The sequence below is a fragment of the Stegodyphus dumicola genome, chromosome 5, assembly GCF_044657685.1.
Source record: "Stegodyphus dumicola isolate Sdum_Otavi_A_Nest chromosome 5, ASM4465768v1".
In the NCBI taxonomy this organism is placed as follows: Eukaryota; Metazoa; Arthropoda; class Arachnida; order Araneae; family Eresidae; genus Stegodyphus; species Stegodyphus dumicola.
Genome location: NC_140772.1, coordinates 29244856 through 29269734, shown reverse-complemented (window position 1 = coordinate 29269734; position 24879 = coordinate 29244856). Strand labels below are relative to the sequence as shown.

The 24879-nt window shown below is 32.7% G+C and overlaps 2 protein-coding genes across 3 annotated transcripts in view; one reads left to right on the top strand and one right to left on the bottom strand.

Moving 5' to 3' along the window:
- LOC118203281 (uncharacterized) overlaps window positions 1-16701 on the bottom strand; it is a 69616-nt gene extending 52915 nt beyond the window's left edge. Inside the window, exon 1 of the mRNA XM_035375556.2 lies at window positions 16545-16701. The gene's annotated coding sequence lies outside the window, so the exon portion shown is untranslated. The remainder of the gene's footprint in view (window positions 1-16544) is intronic.
- Window positions 1-24879, top strand: part of Rab3GAP1 (RAB3 GTPase activating protein subunit 1) — a 391448-nt gene that overhangs the window by 307258 nt on the left and 59311 nt on the right. The window lies entirely within an intron of this gene.

Below are 24879 nucleotides of genomic sequence, written 5' to 3'. Positions count from 1 at the left end.
CCCGTTCGCCTGACTTGAAACCCAGGTCGAATTACCAGTATTAAACAATTTAAACTACTCCGCCGTATCGATAACAAACGTTGCAAGGTTTCAAATTCAAGAGCTCTGATAGTCTCAATCCACTGTTTTTAACATTTACGAAAATCTTTTATGAAAGTTTGTCTTGAAGCAGTTATTGGAGTTAGTTCTCTTGGACAACCTTGATGACGGCATTTATAAATTTTTACCACGTGGAGGAGACTTAACCAGTTAACTGTGGTGCCCTGCTTTAAGAGTGCACACCGTTTTGTGTCACCAGAATCGAGCCATGACGAGTATATTCGTCAATCACAGACTAAGTTGTATTGGTAAGATATTGGATGAAAAAGATGGGTTTATTTTATAAAATTGAAAATTTTATTTACTAATATTTACTTATTTGGTTAACATAAGCGTATATTACATACATTTTAAACTAAAAACGCAATTAATTAAATTAAATATTATACATATAAAAGTTAGAATTTTAATTCCTGCTGTGTAGGTGATATTCAGCGAAACAGGGTACTTATACACAATGGGACTTTGCAAATCGAACACCAGCAACGCGATTCCTTCCTGGTCTTACGTTTGTAGCAATGCGAACATCTTCGCGTAGTTTTTTTTTTTTTCCCTCGATGTTCCGAGTATATAATCTGGAACATGATTCTCGCCTAATTGCCTTATATTAGGTCTAAATGGTCTTCAATAAATTTGAGCAATAACTTGATACGCGATAATATTCCATTATTTTTTTTATATAATATGAATGCATTCAGACACATAATGTCTAAGAAATGGAGAAATATCTGTAGTACTTTTTGAGTCGTTTTCTTGCTGTGGAGTACGCTATGATAATTCCATCGCTCATATCCACTCCACCCATTTTTTTATTATAATCAATTACTAGCTCCGGTTTCTTTGCTATTATTTTTTCTTTTCACTGTTTCTATTACGTTGTCATTATGTACAGTACTTACTAAATAAACCTCCCTCTTATCTTTCCATTTCATTAACGTAATATACGCATGACGAGTATACTCGTCAATACACAAAATCGTGTCGATTCTCCATACCGAGTATACTCGTCAATCACAGTTAACTGGTTAATACTTAGAAATAGCCAAACGTCATCTGGTGCTAAACCTAGAGATTAGAATAACATTTAAAGTGCACTTATTCTTGAGACTTTCGTGAACAGGAATTTGAGAGCCATGAACATTACGAACCATAGGCCCACCTTCTGAAGCAAGATATGGACGTCGGTGGCGATTATATTGCAAAAATTAACTAAAAGAGAAAAAATACTGGGTATCTAAACTATTCAACAAAATTAAATGGACTTTTAAAAAACTTCGCCTTGTGTTGCCATAAGAAAAGCTGGCTAAAGCTTTTAATGAATTTTTTATCATCAAAATAATGTGTAAAAAAGTGTTAATTTTTTATTGAACGTTTTTCTTATATTCCTGATTACGTGCATTTGAATAGCGTTCTGTTTTGGATAAACACAATTCCCAAATACTATGGCATCATCTTGCTATCAGTATTGTATTCCCTACGCATTTCTACTTTTTGTTAGACTAGTTGTCTGAGTTGGGAACTTAAAAATTCAATGATATCTTTGCCAGGATTCGAACCACACATCTGTCATTTGCTAGTTGAATGTACTAACCATGGACATCATGAGAGCTTTCACAAGAAAGTGAATAATTCCTCATGTATTGTTATATTGTTATACACAGTTTTGTGGTGAAAGAAATTTATACTTCGTTCTGCATTAAGAGATTACTTTTTGTATATTTTGATTTATCAGTAGAGATTATCGACAGAGATGGTCCAGGTGGAATAGCGAAACATTTTACAAGATATTATAGATGAATATGCATTTAGAGTAACATGGGGAAATTATATATCTTCTGTATATTTAAAAAATGAAAAAATACGTAATATATTTCTATAAAAATATTTAATGCTTCTAATTATATATATCGTGAATTAAATGCATTTTAATTTAAATCAATCAGTTTAAATGTAAAAAAATGATATTCTTAAGAATTGCACCTATTGTTTGTTGCTATAACTTGTTAATTAATAACAAGCAACTTAAATATGAAAAAATAATATCTTACATTTTTTTCGAATGGCAAGAAACTCGAATGAAAAGCGAAACAACGCCTCCTCGTGTTTCGAGAATAGCTTTTTGGAGTTGAAAAAAATGAGGGCTGGTTATCGTACAAAATCATTTTGAGTAAATTTTAATGAAGAGTCCTTGTTTTAGCCGCGTCATTGAATGTATTACACACACACACACACACACACACACACACTGTATACGAGCCAGTTTCCCTTAGAAAGTCCTCCACGAAGGCATCCCTCCCCTTAGGCAGATAGCCCTAGTGTGCTTTGCCATAATTAAATACACACACACACACACACACACATATATATATATATATATTGAAGTGAAATATTGGTTTTATGGAGTCAGAATTTTACGGATATTTTCAGGATATTTATTTTTATGGATATATATTTTTGAGATATATATACTTATGGATTATATTTTTATAGATATTTTCAGGAGTCAGGATTTTATGGAGTATGGATATTTACTTATTTAAATCAGTATCTTTCTATGGAATCGACAACAAATTTTCTTGTAAAATATTTTTATATTTAAAATTCTTTAAATTTAATACATATTTCAACTTTTGCTTTCCAGAATACGTACAGTCTTAACTAAGATTTACAGTTATAAAATTCTCCCGTTTCAATAGCACTTCTTTTTAATAATTTTCCATTACATTAATATTTTCTTATATATATTTGTAATAATAAAATTCTATAGTCAAGAATACACTTAAAAATTCTAACTGTATGTTCTTTTCATTTTTAATGGCGACGTTCTCTTATTTGAAAGTACGTGGAATTAAATTCACAGCCCCGTAGTCAAGTTGTTTTCCCGCCTTTTCTACACGTACAGTTTTAGAATGTTCTGGAAATATTTAAAACGAACTGGAGTGGCTGACGTCATTTCTTTGAAGCTCCGCCTTTCCAAAGGCTATAAAAGGACTCGCAAAAGAATATCGGGGGCTTTTTCTTAAATGTCACGATGCAGTAAACTTCATACAAAATGTTATTAGTAGTTCTTTTTTATTTACTCCGTATATCTGATTTTGTAACTGCAATTTCTCCTGAATAATAATAAATGGATCCTGTTCTTTTTAAACTTATCGTCTGATAATTTAAGCTACGACTATATTTATGATTCTTCATTAATCTATTTATTCCTGACAAAAGCTGGTTCATGACACACACACACATATACATATATATATATAATGTTAAATAGTTCTATAAACTTTAAAGACAAGAATAGATTTTGCTTAGAAACTTATATCTTTTGAGCATATGATTTTTTATAAGGATTATGTTGTAACAAAGATATATGTTCATTTACATGCAGTCTAATAAATTATTCCTTTTTAAAATAGATTTGGGTTTTATATCAGCATATCGTAATGCCGCGTTTATTCCCCAGCTGCTACTATTGTGAATGAGTTCTTTAGGATTCTTACGCTGAGCTTCCAAATTTCAACGACTGTAACTCATTTGCATTGTTCATTCTTAAATTGCTTTCCTCAATAAATCGTGAAATGCTTCTTTTCCTCCTACACCTCACCGTCGATATCGGAAGAGGAAGATGTGGGAACAACTAAGATCATGACTGGCCAGGAGATCAAAAGCATTTTTTTTTCCTTCTTACAATTGGATGAAGGAATTATATTCGGAGCAGGCTAAAAGACATCTACTTAAAAAGCAATTCGTATTCAGGACAATGTTCTCTCAAATGCTTATGCTATTGATTTTCTGTATATTTTTATTTATTTATTTATTCTGATTATACGAGGTACTTTTCTATCAGATTTTGGTATAGCTTTAACTTATTTATTTATTTTTCTATGAGCAGTCTCTGCTTAAGAACTTAATCTATCGTAAATCACAGAATTTGATCAACCTAAGATATGAAAACCGTTAACCGTAAGTTCATCGGCATATTATAGATAAGTGCGGGGGTTTATTTTATTTGTGCTAGAAATTTGGGAAAATTCAGACGATAATCTTATTTTTAAAAATTCCTCACAAGACAGGTGAATTCTATTTTTTTCCTCAGAAATATTGTATTTTTGTGATAATTCATTCTCATTTCATAACTGTTCTTTATAGCGTTCTTTAGTATTTTATCCATCATTGTATCGGTTAGTTAGTTAACTAAGCATGCAGAATACATTAGATTATCCGCCTCAAGACGGATATCTGAAAAGATTTTTAGGGAAGCTCGCTGCTTAGAGAATTTTTGCCTCTCCCCTTCGTGGTGTCTTAATGTGAATGGTTAAAATATCCAGATAGCAGTTAAAAAATCCGTGGTTCAAATCTCAGCTAGGGCGCATTTGATTTTTCACGCTTCTTGAGTTCGAAAAACTTGATACTCTCTGTAACTGCTATTTGCTTTTTAAGCATCTGTTGATAGGTTTTTCCAATTTAGATTAAATCTATAATACTTAATTTATGAATTGTAATGATGTCTTGCATGTGGAAAATTGAGTACAAAAAGATAGTTATTTACATTTAATGGAAATAATGAAGCTGAGAAGTTCTGTTTTGTAACCTTTGTACACGATTAAAAGACGGTTGTTTTCAGAACTACTAGCTGTACACGTTGTAAAGCAGTATTCTGTAGTTACACAATTTGAGTATGGGTACACAGTGGGGTATGTGCATAGTTAAATTAACTAGTGTTTTAAGAGTTTAATTTTTATTTGATGAAAACATGTAAAAAATCCATGAATAATAATTTTTAGTGTTAATGTTTCTTTATATGGTAATGTAATCTTTAACTTTGCTTATTTGCAACAGTTCTTGGAAGTTTCGCCGCTAAAAAATTGAGTATTAAATTGATTTTTCTATCTTCTTACCTTTTGACATTAAAAATTTTTATAGTGGAATCCAAGATTGTCCAAGATTTTAACCCATTACGTCACATTACTGCACCAGGTAAGGACCTATGATTGAAATTTGACCTAAAAGTAAACTTCTAACGAGAGATATAATATTTCTAATTAATTTTTGGTGCACCGCAGCAAATAGCTTGTTCTTTAAAGCACTGACACTTGATATTCTATAAGATCTTCATCTTTCGATCTATAGTTGCGTAATTTTTTAACAAACTGAGCGATTTTTAAAAGCTACAAACTCATTTTTTAATAACTGATAAACATATTGGTTTCGTATTTTTCAAATGACGAAATAATCAAACGTAAAGCAAAAGACCGAATTAATTTTAATGTAATTTATTCTAATGTAAAGTTTTTTAGCCCAAACGACGTTACCCCAGAAGGGCTATTTATTTCGTTTTGGCATTTTGCTTCGAAAAGTTTAAAAGTCTGAATCACTTTTCAAAGGTGTCCGCCGATAACATCGCGGCGAAAACGTCGCGGAGAAAACAACGCAAGGTGAAAACGTCGTGCTACAAAACATCGTAGGAGAAAACACCGCAAAGAGAAAACATCGCACTTGTAAAACATCGTGGTACAAAATATCGTCGTCAAAAATAAAGCGGTTCAAAAACTTCGCAGTTTAAAAACATCGTCGTTCTAATCTTTTTTCTATTGTACTTTTTCTAATCTTTTTTCTATTGTACTTTTCATGAAAAATTACCAGCAAAAACTTTATAAAAAACGATTTATTTTACTGGCCTTTGTTAGTTAACTATGTCGGTTTAAAATTCCGTTAAGTGCTATAAGTTGCATTAAATTTTTTTAAAGTTTCCTTCTTACTTTATCAGCAAAAATTTATTAGTTAATAAAAACATGAAAGTAAAATTATCCTTCTTTCCATCTTGCGCTCAATCATTATGGGAATAATCATTTACAGTTATTAAAACCTGAAAAAAGCGTGTCTGCGATGTTATCGTCATGCGATCATGTGTAAATACTTTATTTTTTACCACGATATTTTCGACGACGATGTTTTTAAACTCCAAAGTTTTTGAATCACTTTATTTTCGACGACGATATTTTGTACCACGATGTTTTACAAGTGCGATGTTTTCTCCCACGATGTTTAGTAGCACGACGTTTTCGCCTTGCGTTGTTTTCTCCGCGAAATTTTCGTCCGCGGTGTTTTTGCCGCGATGTTTTTGGCTGTAACCCTTTTCAAATTGTTGCCACCAAATATTATCGCCCTGTATTATATTTAAAGAAACTGAATAATGAAGAATCTGCGTAATTGTATGTATGTTTCTCGCAATGTGATAAAACAACGGTCCCTAGAGCCATCAAATTTTGAATAACATATGTCTCCACCCGAATATTGGCATTTGGAAGCCCAAACTGGCAATATTGTATCCCCCCCCCAAAAAAAAAGAAAAAAATTCTGAAATTTTCAGATTTTAACTTACGTCCAAAGGGACTTTTTAACGTTTTGTGTGCTACCTTTATTTATTACAATCCTGTTCTACGTACTCAAACCATAAAATTCAGTTCAACAGCAATATCGCAAAGTCATTTTTACATTTTTAAATGAGCATATCTTTAGAATTTCCGATACAAAATTCCGCGCGCTGGAGATAAATTCCCCCCCCCCCGTACAGTGTTGCCATTGCTCGCTTTGAAATCGTTGAGTTTGTTAATAAAAAATTCGTCCAAATGTTACAAAACATGAAATGGATACAAAACAAATTTTAAATTCAAATTAGGACTTCCACATGCCCTGTGGAAGATTATGTTATTCAAATTTTTATGGCTCTAGGTACCCTTGTTTTATCATAATGCGAGAAACATGCATACATTCATGCAGATTCTTCATTATTTAATTTCTTTAAATATAATACAGGGCGATAATATTTGGTGGCAACAATTTGAAAAGTGATTCGCCGAAATTAATAGTCCTTCAGGGCAAATTGACCCTTTGGACTAAAAACATTTTTATCCCCAGGACGCGAGACTATCAGGGGCGTAGCTAGAGAGGGGCAAGGGGGGCATCTGTCCCCGGGCGCAGAATCCAAGTGGCGCCAAACTGATGTTACGATATTTTAGAATTAAATGTTTTCCATCCTTGGCAAGCGGTAGGAGGCGCGAAATCTTCAGTTGTCCCTGGGCGCTGAAAACCCTAGCTACGACTCTGGAGAGTATGTATCGAAAATTCTAAAGATATGCTCTTTTTAAATTATTTTGCGATATTGCTGTTGACCAAAATTTTATGTGGCTTAAGGGGACTCATACACCTTAACCCCTCATGATCTTTGAATAGGTGACTGTTGCAAGAATTGGGTTATTTTATTTATTTTAAAAGCAATTACTTCCAACTTTTTACAGCTGACTACATGATATAGCTGCTTTGGAAACTAGTAACCATAAAGTTTGTGTTGCCACAAATATTTTTGTAATTTAATCCTCTCTGTGACAAAATATTTCGCCGTGTTTCCACCCTGCGCGCATGATATTTTAAAAATGGCTGATGGTACATACTTGAAATTTGATGGAATTCTTTATATGGGCACTATTTTCTATCTGAACCAACAATCTGATGAATATTTTAATACTGAAAAATTTTATGGGAGAAAACATTAAAAATTTTTTTAATAAAATACATTTTGTAAACTCAACTCGAAATAAAATAAAAATTTAACATGAAATTTTTAGAATTTTAGGTTCATAGTAATTTCCAAATGTTATAAAAGATATATATTAAATATGGAATTAAATTATGAAACAGAATGTTTTAAACTGTGCGCGCAAGTTGGAAACATGACGAAAAATGTTGTCACAAAGCGGATTAAATTATAAAAATATTTGTGGCAACACAGACTTTCGGATTACTATTTCAGAAAGCAGCTATATTATGTAGTCAGCTGTAAAAAGTTAGTAGTAATTGCTTTTAAAATAAATAAGTTATCCCAATGCTTGCAACAGTCACCTATTCGAACATGTTATGGGTTTTAAGGTGTATGAGTCCCCTTAACTGCGAAGAACATGATATTTAATAAATAAAGGTAACGCACAAAAACGTTAAAAAATGTTTCTTTGAGCGTAATTTAAAACCTGAAAGCTTTCAGATTTTCTTTTTCGAGGGAAAGGGCTAAAAGGTATTCTTTTAATGCAGTTTGTTCGTGTTGAAAGTAATAAATGTCATTTATTTACAGTGTGTAATAATTTCCTGACTTTGTCGTTTTCATTTCCATCCGATTGAAAAATTTACACAGAAATGTATCAAAGGCTGTAAATATAGTTTAAATCTGATTTGATTTCGCATTTTACTTTATTAGAATTTTTTGTTGCATTTCAATCTCAAATTTAGAATGGCTGTATCATTTCGGACACGGTATTAAGTACTCGGAAATCCGATGTGTGCTATGCTATGTCGTATCGTCATAATCGTGGATTTTTATAGTCTTATAAAGGAGGCCACTTTTATTTTCGCGTGGCGTACCCGACAAAATTCTCATTCTCTTCGTTACGGCTTCCTGTCCTTTCATTTAGGTGTTGTCCTGTGAATATTAATAGAAAAACTCAAGGCAATCCACTGCTTGTCGTCGGTTGTGAGTGACCGAGTAATAAATCGTTTCCGTATTTATTGTCGCCTTTCTTTTGTAGCTAGAGCTGTGAATCATATTTTTTTATGAAGAAACAGCGCCTTCAACATGCGTGCGGACAGTTGACTGATTACTGTTTTTATGAAGCTAGTCTAAGAAATTCTATTGTTCCTTATCTGATTTTATTATTGTTCTTATTACTTCCTCTGCCTGTGATGGAAATCTAGTTACTATGAAGATTTTTTCCTCAAGTATAAACCTCAAGTAAAATATTCGAGTTATTATTTTTTTAGCAGGAAATACGCTTTATGGGGGCTGCATAATGTTTGTTGCCGGTTATTTTATTGTTTACTAATTTTGTTAGGGAACGTGCTCTTTGATTATAAAATTATTATTAGTTGATAAATGCTTTGCTGGTTAGTGAATCTCTGCGTACCGATGAAAATAAATCTAGGTACAGTCTGTCTATCATAAGAAAAGCTCTCGCCAGTTAGTTTGCAGCTGTCTGTTGCCGTAGAAACGAGCCTTAACCCATTGTCCGTAGGGGTGTCTTGAAGATGAATGATAAACTGTTTTCCCCTTAGCCAACAGTTGCCAAAAACAAAATAACAATAAAGCAACTCTATGTTCGGCCCTATTTGAAATATACTATCCCTGTTGCTATAGCGACCGCCAGCTGTTCTCGTAACAGACAGTATCTGAGTATGTGAAGTCTTTACCATATACTACAACAAACACATTCAAGAAAGCTAATATTATTTATGGAGACTCTTCCCCCCCCCCAAAAAAAAGTGGGAAACATGAAAAATAATGTGCTATCCAGGCTACGAGACAAAGCCGACATTTCCGGGTTTCCAGTTGGAAGAACTAACTCATACGTCCCGAAGACGAAAGGGGGGGGAGTGTCTTTAAATCATTAATATAACGGAAGATATTTTCCCTATAACCAGAAGTATTTAAAATTACGTAAACAAGCTGCCTTATGAGCTTTTGCTTTCTCATGAATTCGATTGCTTGAAATTAGTTTCCAATGGAAAAAGATTTCCTCTCACGGTCATTGATAGTCTTTAAAAAATTTTCGCCTTGGCGTCAAAGGGCATTTTGTTATTAGAAATAACATTAATAACTTTATCGTCATTCCACATCCTTCTATCAGCTAAAAACTTGCTTGGTTTCTCTAAAAGTTCTACTTTGAGGTTATTTTCTCACCTATCAATAAAATCCTTTGTTCGATTCTTAAAGATCCTATGCCTGATTTTAATTTTTGGAATTTATAAAATATCCAAATGACCTGTGTCAAAACCTGTAAGGATAGGCAGTGTAACTTATTTCCAAAGTAGTAGTCACAACTGTAAGGAAAATGATGAACATCTGCTTGTGATGCTAAAGAAGGCGATTACGTGATCAGAAAAGGAAAGGCGTATGTCATCAAAGACGACGCTGCATACAAGAATTGTGAAATGGATTTATCAAAAGGGAAAAACGAGTTGTACCAATACTTGCTCTATATAGGACGCTCTTCCATAGGAGGAAATGCTGGATGCTCTGCATTCTTTGATGGCAGAAATTCCCTTAATCATTCTTCCATGGATTTCAAAGTTCTGATCCTTCCACTGTTGAAAGTCGCAGTAGATCTTAGTAATTTTCTTTTGATAAATCCATTCCTCAATCCTGTATGGTAACGGCTATTGTACTAGGGCATACTTTCCTTTTCGATCATGCGATACGACGTCTGCTTTCTCTTAGCAACATGCACATGTTCCTTACAGTTATGACTGCTTCTCTGGTAACTGGCGCTGTTGCTTGTCGCAATACGTTTCTCTGAGGAGCCTTCGGTCGATGGACTGCTCCTAACATAGCATATACAGTCTTGCTAAGAAAGGCGCGGCTTTTTCTTGGCGCAATGAAAAATTCTTAATTACGATCCGCGTTGATACTCAGCCAATCATTTAAATGTTCTGAGTTACGTTCTTGCGGGAAAATTTTCGTTACCAGGTAATTTTTATTACTGGATATTTAACCCTTTAATATATTCTTACAAAATACATATTTTAATTACTTGTCACGAAAGTTTAAAATAAAAAAAAAAAAAAAAAATCTGAAATGTTTCAGATTTTAAATTACGTCCAAAGGGGCGTTTTTTTAACATTTTGTGTGTTACCTTTCTTTATTAAATATCATGTTCCTCGCACTTAAACCATAAGATCCAGTGCAACAGCAATATCGCAAAATAGTTTTAAAACGAGCATATCTTTAAGAATTTCCGATACAGAGACTCACGCGCTGGAGATAAAAATGTTTTTTCTGCACAACGTTGCCATTGCTCGCTTTGAAATCCTTGAGTTTGTTAATCAAAAATTCGTCAAAGTTTTAAAAAATAGGAAATCGATCATAAAACAAATTTCAAATTTCAAATTTGGTCTTCCACATGCTCATATTCGTTGGAGGATTACGTTATTCAAAATTCGATGACTCTATGTACCGTTGTTTTATCACAATACGAGAAATATACATACATTTATGCAGATTTTTCATTATTTAATTTCTTCAAATATAATGCAGGACTCTAACATTTTGTGGCAACAGTTTGAAAAGTGAACCGACATTTATGAGTCCGACGCAAAATGCCAAAACGAAACTAATAGTCCTTCGGGATTCAAATCCCTTTGGACTAATAAAGTTAATATACATGAAATGTATAGATTTTGGTATCCGAATTTTTTTTTTCTCTTGTAAATTTATTTCGTATTTGGAATCAAACTATTTTGGTGAAAAAATGCATACTGATATTAATGGTCGATGATATTTTCTCTGCCACTTTAAAGTCACGTCTTATATCAGCTTTAAAGCAATTTCTTTGCTGGAAAGAATGAAAGATTTCTGTTGCGATCTCATAAAACTTTTTTCATTTCATTTCAAATTTAACAGTGGTAGTTATTTATCAGTTAATGTATTTATTTGAAATGTTAAAGAAATTTGCGAGGTAATGGCAAAATATAAAAGTCATTTTATGCTTCTATAAATATCATTTCGCCTATTGAAATTAAAACTTGAAAAACCTTACAATAATTCCACAGTTAGCGTTCAAAAATTAACTTGTTGTTTTTTGATTCAAATTTTTAAACTCTATGAATTTATTTTTAATAAATGAGGGTACATAACTCCTTTAAGTAATTGTATTTAATCAAAATTTAAAACTAAATTTTCAGTTGTGAACTCACAAGAACTGTGCATAGTTAAAACGTGAACAGTGCATTGCAACTTTTCCCTCTCGCTTTTCAAACACCTCTCCAAAATTTCGCGAACGCAAAAAATCGCAATCGTAATCGGTAAAACGTCCGATAGTTAGTCTCCAAATCCAATCAGGTATTGTCTGTTAAAGTTTAGATTATATCAGATTTTTGTAAATTGGCATCAAACTTCGGGCTAAAATACCGGCATGCCACTAATTGTCCTACCTGATTGCTCCCCCCCCCCAAATTTGCGCACAGATTTGGCACGCGCCCAATCCGGGCTGCCCCGTTATTGTTTCCACGCCCATTGTTCGAGACCCGGGATCAGGAAAATTACAGTGGATCTGACCACATGATTAGTGCCGCGTTTATTATCAGCTCGCTTAAAATGAATAGTCTGAATATGAAATAACTATAATGATTCGCTCGCTCAGGAAATGATTTCTTCCCCCCTCTTTCGATTTGCTTCCTTGCTTAGCCTTTTGCGTTGCATTGTGTTCTCTTTGTATGGGATATTCTCTGTATTATAAGGGGAAAGAATTTAAAAACTGTTACACGTATTATGATTGATAGTTTTAAAATACGTCATATGTATTTATGCGAGCAAATCTTTGCTTGTTAGATTTTTATGCTAAGGATGAATGATTGGTACTATATTTTCAGTACTTCCTTATTATTAAGGCTGCGTTATTTAAACGGGTCCAAGATCATCGCCGAGTTTTAATTAAGAAAAAAAATTAAGAATTTACACAGAAAATATGTTCACTTCTCACATACAGTTTATAGCTGCCATATTTCCGATACGTCATTATATGTTCCCGAATGTTCAATAAAACCAAAGATCTCCACTTTCGCCCCTTCACAGCTGTCAACGCACAAATCTAATTGAAACAACTTCTTAAAAGTAACTTCCTTCGTAATAAACTGCATAACTTAATCAAATATCTAATAGAATACCGTGAACATTTAAAAGGAATATAAAGTCAATCCAAGATTCAAGATATTTCATGTTTCAATATATTTCATATTTCAAGATATTTCATCTCATAAGCTGATACAGAACTTTCATATTAGAATTAATTAATTTTTATGTATATTTATCAAAATATTTCTTTTTACTTTATTTAATGTGTATTTTTATGTATCATGATTTAATGTATATTGTATAAAATTGTCACGTTTATGCTCACGAATTCACGATTCTATTTTTTTATATAAAAACAAAACATTTAATGAAGAGCTTATGTACATTATTTACATTATTGAAAGCACAATCATACATATATTATAAATTTTCCCATCATAGGGCCAATATTCGTTTATCAAGAACAATTACCGCTATACGGCCAAGAACAGATCATTTCAAGGCGTCGCCCACAAGCTTAACTAAAAAAATATTACATTCCTTCTCTGCCGCCAGTCACGTGACCTAGTCGGCGACAGACGATAAAAATAAAAGAAAAAATGAATCCATCGGAGGGAAAAAGAAATAATTTCAACATATATATCCAAATTTCATAGTTATCAATTTTAAATAAACATGGTCTCACTGAGTAAGCAATAAACCTGAAAGTCTTCTTGGCGGCACAGCTGCTCACCCAGTGGTCCCTGCCATATTTTCGCGATTGCTTTATATATAGCATTAAAAGCATTTTCTCTTTTCTCAGAATTTCTGCCATCCAGAACATTAACTTAATGTACTGCGCTGGTAATCCTGTTCAGAGCTTTTTTCACAGCGGGGGGGGGGGGGGGACTGTCAATCGTTTGGCGATGTTTTGTGAAAATGTCATCAATTAGTCATTTAAATAACAAAGGACCGTAACAATAAGGAAGTACTTAATTTTCATATTAACATCAAATACAAAACTTCATTACTAATAAAAGTATTAGTGAAGAATGGAAGTTTGAAAAAAATGAATAAAAGCAATTTATTTTTTCTCCTGTTACTGTTAATGATATGTATTTGAAAGAATAAATTTCTTAAATTTTAAAATTTTGATTTGCACAGATTTCTGCTCGCGATGTATTTGTAGTTACAGTATTTTTTTCTCATTGAATTTTAAATTTATAATATAGAATTAGAGCCATTTCATTTGATAATGTACGTGTTGCGTTTGCAGGAACATTTTCAGCATAACTGAATATATTACTAGTTTGGGTGTGGCATTACTAAAAGGAATAAAAATATGTCTAGTGCCTGATATGACACCAATTGCTGGAGTATGACACAGAAGTGTAACTTTAGTCTCTTGGAGACAGACATTTCATAATTAATTATATATAAAATTTGTAAATAATAATTCAATATTTCTTATGTCCGAATAAATTTATCGTTTGCATCAAAAGTGCCTCTTTCTTCTGCGGATTGTGAAAAATCTAGAACGAATCAATCTAATATGCAGTGAAAAATATCATCACCACCATCTCCTGTAAACAGCCACCTTTTAGAGCTATCAGTATTTCTGTGAGAAGGCAAATAAATGTAGTTGTTGAATGATATGTAATATGTTATATATACTCCTTTCCATAGACGACCAGAATTCCTTGAAACATTGAATTGTCGTCTCAGACAACATCGTTTCAAAATTTAAAAGGTGTTTTTCCGGTTTAGTTGCCTGAGGTTTTTATGTTAGATCAGTTTTATATTTTATGTTGTCATTTAAGGAATTTGCATGATGTTTATATCAGTACTATTATATTTTCTAATTTTTTGGCCAAGTTAGAAAGGAAAATATGCTCTTGCTAACTTCTGTAATGATGCTCAAATTAAGGGTTCGATCGTTTTACTCAATAACAGAACAAGTCGAAGTTTTATAACTTTAAAAATCAGCAAATGCAGCTCAATCAAAACTGATTTAACTATGAACCAAAATACGCGTATACTTAGAACATGAACATTAATGGAAAGGGAGACGTATCAGAAATGTTCTGTGAACGGATGTGTACCATGTAGTATATTATACAAAAGTGCAAAATTTGCGATGTAACCATTTACCACAAAAGGCGGCTTCCACCATAAATGAAAAGTGACTATGTACAATAATAAAAAATTATAGAAAGTAACAGCAATAGAGGTTTTACTGCACAAAATGTCTAAAAACAATATTCAGTTGAACTGAGTAATTATAAAAATAATATTATGATGTAATTACAGAAGACAAAAATCTTAACCTTCCAAATATTAACAGGTTTACATGCGGCCGAGTGGTAAAGTCGCTGAACACTGGTAATTCGACCTGGGTTTGATTCCAGGTGAACGAGCTGTAGGTAAACATTTTCGTAGTTTTATTCATGGTGGCACAATTACGAGCCAGTTTCCCTTAGAAAGTCCTCCACGAAGGCATCTCTCCTCTTAGGTATAGAGTCCTAGTGCGCTTTGCCGTAATCACATAAATCAAACTACATTAAATCAAATATCGACATTCGCCTTGTATAATTTTAATATGAATTAATCGCCTATATAATTTTAATTTGAATTCGCCTATATAATTTTAATATGAATGGTCACATATTACTCAATTAAGCGTTCATTTTCTCAGTTAAAATGAACCATAAAGTTTGTAGTAACACTATGAAAGAAAATACCTGCCTTTTCTAAGGAAAATGTGTTGCGTATGATTAGTTTTGAGGATGCAGTCGAAGACTTTACGACTGGAAAGTCACTGGAGAATGCTTTTCAAAATAAATAAAATATCCAGGAATAAACAATATTCTTCATTTTACTATAAGTTTTGTTTATTTTGAAAAATAAAAATTTCTTTTGCGGTTTTTTTATTATTTACATGTTGAACAACTGAGTATATATTATATATGTTACGATGAAAGACCGAAATCTGGAGAATGTCGACTTTCACCGGTGAATGTCAACATTCACATAGTCTCTTGGTGTATGTCCGAAATATTTTCCAAATACTCTTATTTCTGTCTCGGTCAATGTCGACATTCACCATGTACTAATGGTGAATGTTGAACATATAACAATATTATATTTTCTTCTCCGTAATTCATTCGCGAATAAACGCACTTGAGACTTGAAATAAGAACTTAAGAACATGAGAACTTAAAACACACAATACATTCAAAATGAGAAAGGAAAATAATAGAAGTTAAAAACTTACTTAATTATACAGTACCTTCTAAATGAGAAAATAAAATAACGGTAATAAAAAACTTACTAAATTATGTGATTCAAATCTTACTTATTGCAACAACTTAAACTATTTTGGCACTTTATGACCTCTCTTTTCGACTTTCACCAGAGCATATCTGTGATTGTCGACATACACCGGTGGGGGTCCGAATGTACAAGAATGTAGTGAAATATTCGGTCTTTCACCGACGTATTTGGTGAATGTTGATATTCTCCGGTGAAAGTCGACATTCTCCAATTTCGGTCTTTCACGGTAACATATATATATGAGAGCATCGGAGTATACCTACATACGTAGGAATGTAAGCGTCTGGTATTTTTCCAAAATTATACATATCCGGAGAAATAAAACTCAGAAGCCTAATATTTTATCTGTTATTATTTTTTTTTTTTTAACTTATACGAATTTGCATAGGAAGATATAAGCGTATGGCATTTCTCTTTCGTTATTTTTCGTAAAACTATACGAATCGGAAGATTCCGATAAGTTTAGGGTATCTAAAGTCTCAACCTGTCGCTGATCTGAATTATTGGCATAAATATAACGTACCTTTCCAGTGGGTGGGAACTTGTATCAACCCATGCCTTCTTTTCCTTTGCAAAAACGACGTAATCCAGAGATCGCACACCGCGGGTCCTTCATCGACTGCAGCATTTCTGCGCTCAAAATCCGAATGCTCCCGCTGGGATGAATTGTTTGTTCTCTAACGAAAAACTCGTTCGGCCGCTCTCTTGCCACTTCCTCGTGGTTGGTCCCTTTCTGCCGAACCGAAACCTGTCACTCGTTCAACGGGCGAGAGAAAGATTTGGCCTGGTTTTCCATGAAACCAAGAATGCAAAGCTGAATCAAAGAAAAGAAAAATGACCGCTATTCCTTAATAAGTCTTATACACGTTCTCGGGACTAGCATTTATTTCTTCGTGCTGTTACGTTAGACACATTGGTGGTGCGTGTTTGTGGAAAGCGTTTTTCGCGGTGATTTTTCTAGTTTTTGTTTCGGTTTCTCTGATTTCTTTGCCTGCCGTTCGTTGAATTTGTTGCTCATTTTAGAAGCTACTTAAAAAATTACTTTTCTCGTGCCTTTACGTTGTTATAAATTTTAGGGACGAGAAAGCATTCATGCGATGATGTCAATGTTAGTGAATGAAGGAAGTTAATTATTTAGAAGAAGAGCACGCGCTAAACAAATTTTTAAAACAAATTACGAAACATGAGAAAAGCTATATTCATCTGAAGGTTCTAATTTTATCAGCAGAGCCTAATTTCCGCGCGGGTAGCTGGGGCATATGCCCCATGCCTCTGCTATGAATTGGCCTTTGGGCCTCTTTGAAAGTTAGTTAATTACTAACCAAACAAATTCCTATTCGGAAAATTTATCTTTATTAAATTCTCTTTCTCAACTGAAATTTCTCTCTTAGAACATGCAAATTATTGAAGCATTTTTGGTTAATAATTATTAAATTATTAAAAAGGAAATATAAAGAAAAATTCCCAGTCTTTTTTATTTGCACTGAGCGAGATGACATGATTTTCTTTATTCCAAAATTAATTTTTAAGATGGATAGGTAAATACAGCAGAACAAACCTTCATGAGACATCATTTCCTCTACTTTGAAAAGAAAATGAGTTTTATAACTATACATTTTGTTTATGTACTTGATGACTGATTTGATAAAAAATTCAATTGCATTAATTTGATCATATCTTTAAAGCTAAATAAAAATCGGTTCTAAAATTAATAAGAATTGTTAAACTTTTTCGGGAGGGGGAAGAAGCTTCTATACATACGTATATATATGTATGTGATGTACCAGCTTTTGTCCAGAATAAATAGATTGTTGAGGAATCATAGATGTAGTCGTAGCTTAAATTATCAGACGATAAGTTTAAAAAACAGGATCCATTTATTATTGGTCAGGAGAAATAGCAGTTACAAAATCAGATATCCGGAGAAAATAAAAAGAATTACTTTTTGTATGAAAATAACTTTTTGTATGAAGTTTACTGCATCGTGACATTTAAGAAAAAGCCTCCGATATTCTTTTGCGAGTCCTTTTATAGCCTCTGGAAAGGCGGAGCTTCCAAGAAATGACGTCAGCCTCGTCAGCCAATCCAGTTCGCTTTAAATATTTCCAGAACATTCTGTGTAGAAAAGGCGGGAAAAACAACTTGACTACGGGGCTGTGTATTTAATTCCACGTACTTTCAAATAAGAGACTGTCGCCATTAAAAGTGAAAAGAACAGAGTCGTAGCTAGGGTTTTCAGCGCCCAGAGACAACTGAAGATTTCGCGCCCCCTACTGCTTGCCAAGAATGGAAAACATTTAATTCTAAAATGTCGTAGCATCAGTTTGGCGCCCCTTGGATTCTGCGCCCGGGGACAGATGCCCCCCTTGCCCCCCTCTAGCTACGCCCCTGGAAAAGAACATACAGTTAGAATTTTAAGTGTATTCTTGACTATAGAAATTTTATTATTACATGTATATATATACTTTTTTACTTTACATTTTATGTTAAATGAAAAACTTTTAAATATAAGATTATTTCATAAAATACTATGTATAAAAGATATTTTACATGAAATGTAATTTGCATCAGTGGTACTTACTACATTGAAGAAGTACACCCATCATAACAAATTTTGCCCCTTTGGGCGTAAAGTAAAATCTGAAAGCTTTCAGATTTTTTCTTATTATTATTTTTATTTATTTATTTTGTGTGTGTATTAATTAAAATCAAAAAGAGTAAATAATTTTGTAATTTTTAACCAACCCATTCAAAGACTTTGTAGTGAGTGTCATTAGGCCTTTTTTTTTAAAGCAGGAAGACGTGAAAAATTACCGTTTTCAGTTGCCCAGTTTTACTAAAATCTAATCAACTCTTTATATTAATGTAGGAAGCTTAAACACGAATAAAAATTTTCGTAAGTTTGATATAAGAGTTTACATATACAGACGTCATTTTAAAAATAGTAAAAACGGGTTGTGGGGACCCTAATTCATGCTTATTCATTGAAAACTCACTATCGAATTTTTGGACCGAAAACATTACCTGTGTCAAGTTATAAGGTATTTCTCCCACCTTCTTATCATGCCTTCGTGGTGTGGTGGTCTGCACCCTGGGTGTGTATTCCAAAGGTCCGTGATTCGATTCCCGACGAAGGCGGTGCTCATTTTTCATCACTCTTGCTTCCAAAAATACCTGGTGTCTCTACTGTGGCGCCCGAATTAAAAGGGTGGTGAATGATGATTCTCCACACCCAGGATTTGGCGATTGGGTCCCCTAAAACCCCAATCGCCCTTTAAAAGGGGGAGTATATAAGGTATTTCTCCCGCCTTCTTGGCATGCCTTCGTAGTGTGGTGGTCTGCTCGCTGGGTGCGTATTCCAGAGGTCCTTGGTTCGATTCCTGGCGAAGGCGTTGCTCATTTTTTATGACTCCTGCTTCCAAAAAAATACCTAATGTCTCTACAAAGTAAGGGGACATACGAGTGTGCTGCGACCCTCTTGGCCGATTATAATCGGACTCATGGTTAACGCAGTACACGCAACACAGATTAAATTAAAAATACTGTTAAAAATAGAAAATCAAAATTCTCAATATTGTTCTGTTGCCATTTATTTTATAAAGTTCATCAAGTCATTTGCAAATCTAAACTCTTTCCTGCGGTAATAGAATTCCTGTATGTTGCCATGTTTTTCTGTAACATGTCGCAATAAAACGTAGTCGTTGACGGAATATCGTGCATTGTCTCCAGCTCTACAAAGACTATTTATTTTCCATATTAAATCTTTTCAGGTACGCTGGGAAGCACCCGTGCCCAGTAATTATTTGATTGTAGTCAAAATCGAATATTATTCTCATATTTTTAAAAATTTCAAAAGTTCAACATTTTTTTTTTAGTCCAAAGGGATTTGAATCCCGAAGGACTATTAGTTTCGTTTTGGCATTTTGCGTCGAACTCATAAATGTCGGTTCACTTTTCAAACTGTTGCCACAAAATGTTAGAGTCCTGCATTATATTTGAAGAAATTAAATAATGAAAAATCTGCATAAATGTATATATATTTCTCGTATTGTGATAAAACAACGGTACATAGAGTCATCGAATTTTGAATAACGTAATCCTCCAACGAATATGAGCATGTGGAAGACCAAATTTGAAATTTAAAATTTGTTTTATGATCGATTTCCTTTTTTTTTTTTTTTTTTTTTCGAAATGTTTTATTTTTCTTACCAGAAATCGTAATAGAGAATTGCTGTTGATTTTACCACTAGCAATTCTTTTTTATGTCTGAATATCGAATGCAGCTCCGACATTACCCATAGCATCCTCTTTGGCCAGCATGTCAGCCCTCTCGTTGCCTATATGGGCTTTCACCCAGTTCATTTTCACTTCATGTAGTTTCTCAGCTGTTATAAGGAGATCTTTTATATATGTGACCAAAATATTAGTGTTATTAGCATCTGCTAGTGCTTCCAAACCAGATAGCGAGTCTGTATACATATTAATATATGTTTTTACAGTCAGGTTTTCATGAATCCATTTAAGAGCAAATATGATTGCAGCCAATGCGGCTTGAAAAAAAGAACTGTAACGTTCAAGTCTGATTTTGCCATATTCTTTTTCTGTATCAAACAAATAAACCACATATGCTGCACCCATTCCATTATCATTACCCGAATAATCCGTAAATAAATATATCCAATTCTCCTATGCAAACATTTAGTCTCTGATGTTCCACTGCTTTTCTTATTGCAGGATGCATATGATTAATCTTAAAGACAGAAAAACGTATATAATAATATGCAGTAAAATCTCCGTAAGTAATAAAATCAACATAACGTAATTTAAATTTATCATAATAAAAGGAATAAAATATCGAGAGGGGGTTTGTGTATATGCTACCGTGAAAGACCGAAATTGGAGAATGTCGACTTTCACCGGAGAATGTCACCAAATACGTCGGTGAAAGATCGAATATTTCTTTACATTCTTGTACATTCGGACCCTCACCGGTGTATGTCGACAATCACAGATATGCTCTGGTGTAGGTCGAAAAGAGAGGAGTAAATGTACACGCTGCCATTCCAAAAGGAAGTGTTCCACAAATAAATGCAGTTGTAAAAGCAAGGGCCTCTTGTGCAATTCAAAGCGTCATAATAGTTTAAGTTGTTGCAATAAATAAGATTTGAATCACGTAATTTGGTAAGTTTATAACTTCTATTATTTTCCTTTCTCATTTTGAATGTACTGTGTGTTTTAAGTTCTTATGTTCTTAAGTTCTTATTCTGAGTCTCAAGTGCGTTTTTTCGCGAATGAATTACGGAGAAGGAAATATAATATTCTTATATGTTCAACATTCACCATTAGTACATGGTGAATGTCGACATTCACCGGTGTAAGTCAGAAATAAGAGTATTTGGAAAATATTTCGGGCATACACCAAGCGACTATGTGAATGTTGACATTCACCGGTGAAATTCGACATTCTCGAGATTTCGGTGTTTCACCGTAACATATATATTACCTGTATGCATAGATTGTAACTTTACCTGTGTATATAGATTGGCGAGGGGGTAAAATAATAATCCTGATTGCTTTAGTTCTCGAATATAGTAATACGCTGAACGTTTAAGGAAAATAGGCGGGATTACATTGGATTATTAATTAATGATGTCAAAGCACGTGAGGGCGCTCTGTTAAGCTTCTTCTTCGATCTGGCCGTGAGAAGCCAAGAAAATGAAATCCGACATCTCGAAACTGCTCATCCCGTACCATCTGTCTCTAAAGGGAAAGTAGGTGAGACGGTGATTAAATCATAAGAATGAAAAAAAAAAAAAAAAAAAAAAGAGTTTTTGTGATAAGAAATTGAAATTGCTAAAAAATCTAAGTAATAAAAATGTGTGGAAAGTCTGTTGATGATAGAAGAATAAAAAGTCTACCTTTAGGACAAGAATTTCATCCATACTGAAGTATATACTTGAGTGCAACTTCCTGTCAGTTTAACAGCTGTAAGAATTCCCAGTAAGGTGCTATATCTGAATCTACAGCCGCAGACAAGTTACCATAGTTGGCTGACAAAAGAATGGTAGAAGCTAAGTTATTGCTTGAAGTCATATTTTATAAGGAATTACCACATTCCCTTGCTCGTGCTGTCTTGATATAAGTGGTTATTACGTCCAGCTAGCAAAACTGGGAGATCCGTGGTTGGGATCCAAGCAGAGGAAAGGTTGTCTTTTCGTATTGCCTGGTTCGAAAAGTATAATGATTTAAGCTTTTCTGGAGCCCGAACTAAAATAAAATGGACGATAATTTATCTTCACATTTTTAAGTGAATTTGATTATTTTTTTGATTTAATTCCATTTTAAAAGCGCACGTTATATCGTTCACTTCAAATTTTTGACGAATTTATTTCTTAGATACCCCTGCATTAAATGCAATTTTACTTTGTCATCTGTTCATATCTATACGTTAATTAACATGAACAGTTGTGAGTTCAGTGTATTTCTGTTCTTAAATTGGTTGATCGCAAATACCTTACTGGCAGATTTTATTTCTGCGCTTTAAAAAAAAAAAAAAAAAAAAAAACGAAATAAAATAAAGAGAATTATTTGTAAAGCAGTAAAAGTTTAGCTTCTGGGTGAAAGTAAAATTTCTAAGAGAGCAAAATGAAAGCTGTAGATTGTAAACAGTGGTCGTAGTCAATCGAAAGTATTCTAATGAAAATGTGAACGTGAATAATAAAAATAATAATTCATTGAGGGATGGAATTGATCTTGGGAACAATTCTGGAGTGACTCGTGTTCAGTGATGCGAATATATGCATTTGAAGGTTGTTGTACCTTCGCTTTTTACTTTGCCTTTAGTCATTCATTCGCCCGTTACAACGAGGTCTGGCTGCCTCCCAGGCGCATCTCATTATTTGGAAGTGGATTTGGCCGTGAATATTCCTTTTATCTTCTTTTCAGATTTCCAACTTTCGCTCTCCCTCTCCGTCCTGCTCCAGATGTTCTGTTGGTCCGTTATTTGTTCCCCGTGAGAAAAATGCGTCTTTTATTTTCTAGTGCGGGATTTTTTTTTTTTTTTTTTTTTTTTCATACACTTTACTCTAGAAAAATGCGACTGTAAATATTTTTGTGCATGACTGAAATCAAAATCCAAATAGTTTGTCATGACTTGATTTCCACAGGGACAAACGGGGTTTGTACCTCGAGCCTACAATCCTCGCATAGTATTTTATATTTTTTCAGATCTAAGTCTTTTAGTATAGAAAATCTGAAGCAAAATCCATCATAAGAAATTATTTCCTTCACGTTTAAAAGAAACTGAATTTTTTAATTCTGCATTTCGTTCATTTGATTATTGAATTGATAAACAATTTAACTGTGTTTATTTGTCATAGTTCTGTGATTGAATTGAAATTTCTGTAAAATCAATGTAATTTTTTTTCCTACCCTTCCCCCCCCAGTTTCTATTAGGGGAAAAATGAGACTTTAGTTTAAATTTAAATTTAAACTTTAAATTCTAAAAAAACCAAAATAATTTTAAAATATGCAAACATGTAAAAGATTTAATTCTCGAAATATTTCAAAAAAATTTTGGGAAATTTTTACTTTAAAACTTTAATATTAAAACATTTTAGTTTTTCTTAATTACTTTAATTTTTTGCAATTTTCACACAAAATATCTTTCACTTAATTTTTTTAACAATTTTCACAATTTTTCAACAGAACACACATTTTAAATTACAAACAGTTTACATTTTTTTCACATACCACTTCACTTTAATTTCCTTCAAGCAAACATACATCTCTTAATTGGCTCAGTTACCTAAATAATTGATATTACTACCTTTAGGATTTTTAATTTAATTTAATTAATATTAATATTTACAAAAAAATTTTTACTATAACAAAGATAGCAGCTTGACACTCAACTTTACCTACATAAGCGCCATCTATATAATTTGAAGAACACACTTACTTCTCTTTCACAACACTTTTGCAGACCCCAACATTCATATAGTAGGTAAGTTAGAATTAAAACTTACTATTTACTTGCTTTAAGTATTTTTTTTTTAAATTTTTTTATGTAGTATCTAAGTATTTTCTAAATATGAAATTATATTTTTAAATATATATTTATTTTAAAAATTGTGAATTAGTTCTTTTTGTTTCTTTTTATTTCTTATTGGTTTATATGGATTATGTATAGTTATTTTATAGTTTCTTTTTATTGATATGCATATTCGTGTAGGGAAAGTTTCTGTAGACAAGGATTTCTAAAATACATTGGTTTCTAGATTTTTTTATTATTTTATAAAAAATTAATTTTAAAAAATTTAATTTTTTAAGAAGAAGTTTAATTCTTGACTTTACTTGCTTGTTTCTCAAAAGACTTAATTAGTATTTTCCTTTTTGAACTTTAATTCTTAAATGTTAATACTTAAATGTTAATTTCTAACGGTACCACTTTATTGGAATTACTTTTGGTTTTGACTTTTACCCTTGCCTGCATGAATGACGAAACACGAACTGAATGATTGGAGAGTTAGATTTGGAGGCAACTTCCCCTTGATAAGTCTGTCTCCTGCCTACTCTACGATCATTCACATATGCATTTTTTAAAAAAAATTGTTTAATTTAATTTTGATTTATTAAATTAGTAGATTTATTTTCATGGATAGATTTTGCACTTGATTTGCTTATGCTTCTGAATTTAAATGATATTGTAGATTAGTTTGAGAATTAAATCTTTTACATGTTTGCATATTTTAAAATTATTTTAAATTATTTTGGTTTTTTTAGAATTTAAATTTGCTTTTTTAATTTTTTACTTTTATACGTATTTGTTAAGAATTTAAATTTGTTTAAATTTAAAT